This window comes from Oreochromis aureus, linkage group 3 (assembly GCF_013358895.1).
Source record: "Oreochromis aureus strain Israel breed Guangdong linkage group 3, ZZ_aureus, whole genome shotgun sequence".
In the NCBI taxonomy this organism is placed as follows: domain Eukaryota; kingdom Metazoa; phylum Chordata; class Actinopteri; order Cichliformes; family Cichlidae; genus Oreochromis; species Oreochromis aureus.
Window position 1 is genome coordinate 33,630,342 of NC_052944.1, and position 10,759 is coordinate 33,641,100.

A 10,759-nucleotide genomic window follows, 5' to 3' on the forward strand; every position below is an offset into this window, starting at 1 on the left:
CTATATCGGCAAACCAGTCATTTTATGACATCAGCAAACACACACGTTCGTATCATGGTGCAGCTGCTGGTTTTACAATCCTGCAGAGCGTGCGTGATGAACGGGCGCTAAGATCAGGTATGCACGATAACACTCAATCTCAAATTACAAACACTCAGCAATGTGCTAAAAAAAGCTTTTTTTAAATTTACTTTAAAAAAATAATTGTGTACTGACAGGGACTAGAAAGAGAGAGCACGTTTCTCCAGTATTGGCTTCCCTTCATTGGCTTCCTGTTAAATCCAGAATTGAATTCAAAATCCTGCTCCTCACATACAAGGTCTTAAATAATCAGGCCCCATCTTATCTTAATGACCTTGTAGTACCATATCACCATATTAGAGCACTTCGCTCTCACACTGGAGTTGCTTAACACAGTTGGGTGGAACCAAATTACACAACTTCTTAAAATAAAACTAAAGATGATTCTTTAAACCAGCAACGGTGAGATTTCATGTTTTTGAGTGTATGCAATTTACAGTCCATGTCAGCACATTTGAAGCTCTATGGTGAAACCTCATGTATAAATTTATTTGCAGGCTCAGCCCTTTTGAGAATGTAATCATCACGGAGCTGATGGATATCAGGTTAATGATGATGTTATCAGTTTTTATTATGGAGACACTGGTGTGGATGTCTCGTCATGGACAGGTGATTACGCTGTCTTTTTTATTTTTATTTAACTTGTTTTTTTGTGTTGTGTGACTTACTTTTTGCTTCTGTGGACTATGCTTCTGGAATAAATAAAGACTGATTATTTATTTGCACGAGTTTCCTCCATCCAAAGTCGTGCTGAAGGTTAGATTCGGTGTATCCTGTGTAGGCTGGGTGGATGGCACTTCTGATCAGCTCTGTCTAAACACCAATCAGTCTCAGGACGACTCAGAGTCAGAAGTGTTTTGGGTTGAAAATGCTGAGTTGACAATGAGGTGATCTGTCACTTGACACAACTGTTAAAGCAGAATCAAGCTCCTAACCTTAAAAAAGCACTTTAAAAAAAATGTTTTGTACCTCTCAGAAGGAGTTTTTAAAAGCAGAATGGGAGGCAGAGCCTTCAGCTTTGTGGCAACACCTCCCAATTTAGATTTGGGGAATTTGCAGTGTCTCTACTTTTAAAATTATGCTTGAAACTTTCCTTTTTGATAATGCTTATAGTTGGGGCTGAATCAGGGGATCCTGAATCAACCTTTTAGTCACGTTGCTGTAGGTTCATATTACAGCTTTATCTTGCATGATGAACTCCCTGTCTGTTTATACAACACTACTGCAGATAGCCGTTCCTACTCGTGCCTGGTTTTGCTGAAGATTTCTTTCTGTTAAAAGAGAGTTTTTCCTCCCCACTGTCACCAAGTGCTTACACATGTAGATTTGTTTTATTCTTTGGCTTTATCTAAATCGGTGTAAGAGGACTGCTGTTGGGATCTGGCGCTATGTAAATAAGATGAACTCAGAGCCAGCCCAAGGTTTCATGGAGCCCAGAGGTGAACTTGATTTGCAGCCCCTGCCTCTACCACCCACCTCAGCACTGCCAATATTAATATATTGTCCATACTTGATCATTTGTGTATTACAGCCATTATCGTGGCTTTCTAGTGTGCTAGAAAGAAATAAAATAAACAGAGTGCATTTTTAAAACAAATTAACTGTTTTAAGTGTTTTTGAAATGTCCCAAAGAGCAGAACAGTCACAAAGAATTTAACATAGACCTAAATTTATGATTTAAATAAATGTAAATAAATGAAACAGACACTACGTAACTGACTAGAGAGCTAACAACAAGCTACCTGGCTGTGGTTTCTACAACGCATCACCTAAGCGCACCACACCTTCAATGACGTGAATGTGTGTCTGGCGCTTCTGTTGAACCCTTTAAAGCCTGAACCAAGTTAAATATCAACTTGATGAGCTTTAATTTGTATCATATTTACTACATTTGCATTTTTGGTGCATTTTATTGCTCAAAAATGTATCATGGAAACTTATTTAGGTTTTTGTAAAGGGGAAAACCCCAAACACTTATACTGAAGTTTCAAAACCTTTAATATTTTCACAATCTGATTGTTTGTGGGGAAGGGCGAGGCCCAAAGAGCGGACACAAAAACCCGACTGTGATTAACACAAAACGAACCGTTTATGTGCCTGATGGCAAAAACACCACATGGCACATAAATTAAAAAAGGGAACTAAAATGATAACTCACTGAAAACCAAAAATCTTAAACTATAAACTGGAAGCAGGAAACACAAAGGCATAGTGATCTGATGCTCTGACAAAGAGAGACTGAGAGAATTTATACACAAGAAGGAGATTAGGAGAAGTGGAGACAGCTGGAGGACAACACACAGCAGAGGAGAATCAAAATAATAAGACGAGGAAAGCACAACTGGACAAAACCCACACCAGACGAGAGATCGCCAAAATAAAACGGGAAGCATGAACACTGAGGCACAAACTTGACAGAGAAAAAAGGTAACAAACAGATGAAACATGAGGAAGAAACAAAGGAAACAAGAAGGGAAATAACTAAATGGAAACGTAACATACACACAAATCGACTAAATACAAGGGAACTGACACAGGAGGAAGGGGACATAGAGAAATTTAACTAAACACAATGCACACAAGACAAGGAGGTGACAAAGTAAGACAGGAAGAACAGACTACAGAGACAAACTGACACAGACAGAAAGGGAAACAAACACGGAGAGAAGACTGACTGCATACGGGGGACGCTAGGGAGGACGCACAGAGACGAGAGACTGGACATGACAGGGAACAAAATTTAACATCTAGAAACACAAATAACTAAACTTGGAGAATACACAGTGAGGCACGAGAAAATAATCACAGTAACTGAGGACTGGATGGAGAACACAGGAAAAAACCTGAGAACCATGACATGCATCACACGTGATACACATGGTGTTACAGGGTTAACTAATGTCACTCATGTTAGTGAATATTAATGATAAATAGTTAATATGTAGTATTTCATGGAGCCACTCTACTTTCAACTCTACTTACTATTGTTCACAAGGACGTCATTACTTTATTGTCTTACTTAGATATGATTTCAAACCATCTGCGTGTCCATCATCATGTAACAGGTGTCCAAAAAGGCAGCGGGTGCTGAAAAGTTCCCCCTAACAAATGCCTGACTTTTATAAATGCACGTGAACAAAGGGAAGTGCCCGGATACAGCCCAACGTACAACACAATGCCAGCCGGTCATGGAGAGAGAGCAGGATTTCAGAACAGGCCAACAGGAAACAAGCTGCTTTCAGGAGACCTTTGTGACGTGTGATTCACTAACCAGTGTCACTCCATCAGTGCTGCTGATTTAAGCAAATGAAAGCTCAAATTTGTTTTATGGCAGGAGTGGAACTGACATGAGCTGATGAAATGAAACTGTGCAAGTTAAATCAGGAAACACGGAGGTGGAAAATTACAGCCGATGATGCTGCTGTATCTCTTTTTCTATTACCAGGCCTTAGAACAGCAGTGACCTGCTTGACTTTTTATGCATTATGAGTAAAGTTTATCGGAATATTGACAGTTTTTTCTCACACTGTCCGTACCTGTCAGTCACTGGGATGCAGGGAGATGGGTTAAACTAGTTTTGCAAAGGCTGAGCAGACCTACAGTCTCCACCTTAAGCTCCTGCAGGGGTGACTAAGACACTGCTGAATAATTTATGACAGGCAAGGTAATTAAGTGACCTTTAGTTTCTCTCTTTATGCCCGAGGGCCTGTGTGAGAACGCTCCCCGCGTTGCTCAGTATGATCCTAAAATAGATGTGCTGTCTATTTTCTCTATTGTTCCAAACTCAACTAACCAGTTTAAAAAGCATCTATTCTCAGTAACAGGCGGACGACACGTCCAAAAAAAGTAGCAAGTCATAATCTCTACCTCTTGTTGTATACAAACAAAGAGAGCATGCATTGTTCAGTCTTTTAGTTTTCTTATCTGCAAAAGAGCAACTAAACAAACTAACAATAGCAGAAAAGGAAGTAACAGAAGGGAAAGAAACCAAAAAAGCAATACAATAAACAGGGCAGGATTCTTTGGAAAAACCAAACCAAACAAAAACCCCAACATTTTTATCCTTTTGAACTATCCCGGAGAAAACATGTCTGAACTTCATCCCAAAATCGAGCTGCTTCTGGGTAGAAAGTTTGTGAAACCTTGTCTTGTGACTCTGCAGCTCCACGTAGAGGAGAGCTGGTTCTAATGTAGGCTAATTAAACTGATAAAAGCACAACATCCACGTAAAGTCAGTGCAGAGAAGCTGAAACTGCAGCACTGATCAAAGCCTCGTGTGCACAGACATGATACCGGATGAATCAAGTCTCAAAACGTGACAGAGAGCGACCTCTGGTGGAAACTCTTGCGAACTGCTAGTTTATTTCAAATAGAGGTCAATGAAGTGATTCACCAGCTTAAGGAAAACATGAATTTTATGTTTTATGTTGTTAACAGGCGACTGTTGTTGTGATTTGGCGCTATATAAACAAAATTGAATTGAATTTTCAATTTTATCGCCAGGCATGAAAGTTTTTATGTTTAAAGAAGTAAAAATGCTGTAAAAATAGCAAAATACAAATAAATAGGTTTATTGAAAAATGTGCAAACATACTTGGGAATACCATATATAATAGGGCAAAAACAGAGTTTCTATCAAGTTTAAAAGTCTTCATTCTTCAACTAAAGAACAAATGATCTGTTTTGTGACAGGCTGCTAGTAACAAAGTAAAGACACAATTTAAACTATTATGTGTAGATTTTGGCACATTAGGTAAGCAGCAGGTGTGGCCTTGTGCAGCTGCTGTGAAGCAGAGATGCAGGGCTTGTGCTTCTCATTTCCAAACTGATGCTGACTGAAAAGACACCACATATGCAAATGTGTTTGAATTTACTCTTACCAGGCTTTTAATGTTTGTCTGTCTGGTGCCAAGACTCCAAAATGATGATTATGGGAAAATATAATGCAAATCTAAACCTGAATGAATGGTTGGTTGGTCAAACATGGCTGGAACTAATATTATTCATTGCTGTGTTCCTCTCATTTCTGAAACAAAGCCGTCGTTATTCAAATGATTACCAAAAGATGATTACCATCTTTTGGTAAAGACAATCCAGCTTTCACTACTGCATGGAACAGTGTCCTCAACAAATGCTCCTATGCGTTGATGGCCATCACTATTAGGTATTTGAATGAGGAAAAGAGTAAGATACAAAACGAAATATTACAGACTGAACAGCACCTTGAGGCGATGGCAAGAGACAATAATGATGTGCTGAAACAAATGGAGGAAATTGATCTAAGACTAACAGAATATGAAAATGAAATAAAGGACCTCAAAAGAACCAAATTCCTAAGAGATGAGAGAGACTACAGAAAGGGATTTATATACCCATGGTCCAAAGACACTCACAACTTAACTACCAATGCTGCCACGATCACCGAACCACGCCAAACACAACCAAAAGTTTGGTTTAAGAAAACACATCCAAGACCAAGACTTCCTTCAACTACCACCAATAAGAAAAGGCCACAACACAAATCACCGTATCAGTCCAAATATCCTTTTTTGGACCAAACAGAGTTTCCCCCCTTGGAACCTCCATCCAGGAGAGGCCCCAATGCAAACGCACACGACGGGGGAAAAGGAAAAGGAAAAGACTCACTGAACCGTCCATGGACCCGATCCCAATTCCGGGGAAGAAGTCAGCTGTTGTCAACTTAAGTACCACTGCTTTGACCCCTGCTCAGCTATCAGTGCTTGAACTTGGTCTTTCTTTTGTACCAACTCCTTCTGTAAGTCAATTTGAACTCTTTTTAGATTTACAAAAATTCTTTAGAGATGTTAGACGCAAAGAATTTTTTATGAACAATGAACCTTCCCACAATACTGTACACAAAAGTACCTTTTATATTAAGAGCAACTTTTGTCCTCCTAAGAACAGAAACCATCTGATAGATACATACTGTAGACTCACAGAACTAGAACTCGAAAAACATGTTAAACAGAAAGCTTTTTCTTCACACAATCTAACAGATGACCAGCGGAAAGCACTGGCAGAACTGGAACAGAATAAATCAATTGTAATCAAATCTGCTGACAAAGGAGGTGCCATTGTCATAATGGACAAAATTCAATACGAAAATGAAATCTTAAGACAACTAGCAAATCAAACTTTCTATAAAAAACTTAAATCTGACCCTACAAAAGAATACTTTAAAGAACTACAATTGATACTTGAAGAGGGGTTGACCCAAGGGGACATTTCCCTGAAGGAGAAAACATTTTTACTTAATGAACATCCCTTAAGGGCTTTCTTATACATACTACCAAAAATTCATAAGAACCTGGAAGAACCACCTGGCAGACCCATTGTCTCTGGAATTGGTAGTCTAACTGAAAGAATATCAAGCTTTGTAGACTTCCACATAAAGAACTTTGTACCGTCCTTAAAGTCTTACATAAAGGATAGCTCCCACTTCTTACTTTTTCTCAAAGATCTGCCACCTATTGCTACGGATACAATACTATGTACTTTAGATATTGAATCACTGTATACCAATATTAATCAGACACAAGGCCTAGAGACCTTGGAACACTTCCTTGAGACTAGGTCTACTAAACTACCATCTAGTTCCTTCCTAACGAGTTTGGCTACCTTTGTCCTTAAAAGGAACTATTTCTTTTTTAACAACACACCATACCTTCAGATCTCTGGCACTGCAATGGGAACCAAAATGGCCCCCAGTTTTGCCTGCCTTTTTGTTGGTCGTCTGGAAGAACAAATTCTATATAATCACCAAAATAACCCTTATTTACCATTCATTGTATCTTGGAAACGGTATATAGATGACGTGTTTTTACTCTGGAAAGGATCAGTCTCTATATTACTAGAGTTCGTAGAATTCCTCAATGGACATTTTGCAGGCTTACGTTTTACCCTCAGTTACAGTACTGAAGAAATTAACTTTCTGGACATGAAAGTAACAAAAAGAGACAAATCTTTGTCCACATCTCTGTATTCTAAACCCACGGATCGGAATACATTATTACATGCTGCAAGTTTCCATCCGTACCACCTCAAAAAGAGCCTCCCTGTAAGCCAATTGATTAGACTCAAGCGTATCTGTGAGATTCATGATGAATATAATGAGAGTAAAGAAGAGATGTTGAACAAATTCAAAGAAAGAAAGTATAAAGAGGACTGGTTAAGATCTGCAGAAGCTAAGGTGAGTTCAGTAAATAGGGATGTCTATTTAACAACCAAGAAATCCCCAAAACTTAAACCTAACCTTATCTTCTGCACAACCTTTACGCCAAAAACCAGAACAATTAAAGAAATAATTCTAAAACATTGGCATATCCTTCAGAATGACCCAAACTTATTAGGTACCTTTAAAGAACCACCAATGATAACCTATAGGAGAGGAAGGAATATTAAAGATAGACTTGTTAGAGCTTGCCACGACCCTATTACTCCAGATAAAACCCTGATAACCCATAACCTACATGGTAATTTCAAGTGTGGGGCATGCATTAATTGTCAATACACCAAAAATGTTAAATCATTCAAAGACCCTATAGGTGACAAAACCATTGCCATAAAGGGCTTTATCACATGCAGAACTAAAAATGTAATCTACATGATACAGTGCCCATGCAATAAAATATATATAGGAGAAACATCCCGCCCCCTTAAAGATCGAATTAATGAACACAGAAGTTCGATCAAGAGGAATGATTTAACCAGCCCTGTTGCAAGACACTTCAATGTTAAACATCCAAATTCACCATTATTTTTCCTAGGCATTGAAGCCATTAAACTAAACCAAAGAGGTGGCAATATAAATTTTATCCGGAAAAAAAGAGAAGCATTTTGGATATTCCGTTTTAAGAGTCTGCATCCCAGAGGTATGAATGAGGATTTTTCTATCAATGAGTTTTTATGAATTACAGTGTTTTGTTTTGTTTTTTTCTTTTTAAATACACTTTATTTATTATTTATTTTTTATCCTAATTTTATCAGTTAAATTACTCTCACATGAGTAATGTTTATTTAATTATTCTTGTTATTTCAGCCAAAGAAGGCGTAGCGTTCTAGACATCTCATCTTTAGTCTACACTTCAGTCTAAATTTTAGAGACATAAATTAGGATTTTTTTAACAAATATGTTCCCATGTGTTGACGTAATCTTGTTTTCCATTTTAAACGTGCTTTTACCATTAAAGATTGCCCCTTGTTGGTTTTATTATTATTATTATTATTAATCTTTTTTTTGTGACCTGTGTGTATATTTATAGTATCCTTCTTATGCTATTCATGCATGTATTATTTTCAGACATATGGAGGTTATGTCACCCCCTCTCTTCCTCATCATTAATGTTCTAGTCCAACATCTACTTGGGCGTGACCTAACCAATTAACCAATACCTACTTATGATATGTCAGCTGACCTATCTGTGAAGTTTTGACTGGTTAATTTGAATTTTTTTTTTTTTCTGTTTCCTGTCTTGTATTTAAGCTATTTTTTTTACAATGTTTCACTATGACCCTGATGAAGGCCACAAGCCGAAACGCGTTGGTCAATTATTAAAGCTGTTCTTCGTTTCTCAAGTGTTGCTGGAGTTCCTGCTTTTTTATTTCTTTCATCTTCTCCATGCACCTTGGAAGCAGGTGAAGTTGTGCCAGGATTTTTTGCTTTGAATTTACTCTTACCAGGCTTTTAATGTTTGTCTGTCTGGTGCCAAGACTCCAAAATGATGATTAGGGGAAAATATAATGCAAATCTAAACCTGAATGAATGGTTGGTTGGTCAAACATGGCTGGAACTAATATTATTCATTGCTGTGTTCCTCTCATTTCTGAAACAAAGCCGTCGTTATTCAAATTAATAATTCCACTCTGGGTTATTCCTGTTGTTTATGGCTGTTGATATAAAAGTCTATAAATCTGATTCATTTGGGAAAGATAAAAAAAGACAGCTTTTCCTTATTCGTGTATTATGTGTTTGTGTACTCAAAAAATATGAACAAATCCAACATGAGACCTATCTTTTACTCTAGATTACAATAAAATATGAAGCATAATTCTTTATTAAAAATAAACTATGTTTCGAACTGCTTTAATTCTTCATGGCATAGATTCAACGAGTTGCTGGAAACATTCGTCAGAGATTTTGTTCCACACTGACATGACAGCATCACACAGTTGGACTGAGATCTGGTGACTGTGGAGGCCTTTTGAGGACAGTGAGCCAATTTTCATGGTCAAAAATAAGTTTGAGATTATCTGAGTTTTGTGACATGGTGTTATTTTACAGGAAGCAGTCATCAGAGGAGAGTACACTGCGGCCATAATGGGATAGACATGATCAGCAGCAACACTCAATTCGGTTGTGTTTTTAAAAAATTATTCCCATACGATTTATTCCTGGGCCTTGGTATGGATATGCTCTCTGTTCCTTTAAGACAGCCTTCTTCTCATTGGCTGATCCTCACAAATAGGAGGTGTCAGTAGCACATCATGATAGTTATGTGCATAAACCTACAATTCAACAGCCTTCTGAAGCCTGAGCTCGTTGTTTACAGAGATTACATCCACACTACATATAGCCTGTTTCACTTAAAATATTAGCCATGTTCCAAAATTGTAAGTGTAGAAATGATAGAAGGTAAGAAAAAGAAGAAAAAGAAGAGAGTGCAGCTCCGCTCATGGGGCAAGGACTATACAAAAACTTGTTTTAGGATTTTTCTATTACAATATGATGACATCAGCTGTTATGGGACCAATGTGACATTATAGGGCAACATATTGAAAAAATAAATGGTGTGTTGTACAACTATCTTCATGCACTTTTATATGATATATTACTTAATATGGTTTCTTCATATTGGTTTTTTCTACTGGTCGATCTATGTCCCTACCCTCACCTATGGTCACGAGCTGTGGGTAAGAACGAGATCGTGGATACAAGCGGCAGAAATGAGCTTCCTCCAAAGGCTGGCCTCTCCCTTAGAGATAGGGTGAAAAGTTTAGCCATCCGAGAGGGGCTCAGAGTAGGGCCGCTGCTCCTTCAAATCAGAAGGAGCCAGTTGAGGTGGTTCGGGCATCTGACAAGGATGCCTTCTGGGTGAGGTGTTCCGGGCATGTCCCACCAGGAGGAGGCCCCGGGGCAGACCCAGGACACGCTGGAGAGATTATATCTCTCGGCTGGCCTGGGAACGCCTTGGTGTTCCCTGGACAAGCTGGAGGAGATGGCTGGGGAGAGGGAGGTCTGGGCTTCTCTGCTTGGGCTGCTGCCCCTGTGACCCGGCCCCGGATAAGAGGAAGATAATGGATGGATGGATGGATGGATGGATGGATGGACAGTTTCTTCATATATTTCTTGAAGGTGAGCTTAGATCTTGGGGACGAACAATGAAGGTCAAGGTCAAATGCTTAGCCCTCCAAGGCACTTACATCTCCCAAGGCCTGGATTATTGTTGTGGGGTTTGAAGATGATCGAATAAACGGTGGGTAATATACGTCCGTTTTTACCAATCTACTGTCACACAAAAATTCAAATATGATATCTCGAAAACTGTGGACGCTAGACTGCTAACAAACGGACGGACAGACAAACAAACGCAATTGATTACATGCTCCCTCCCTGATGGACATGGGGGAGACGTTGACAGAGGACAATAGAAACACCATT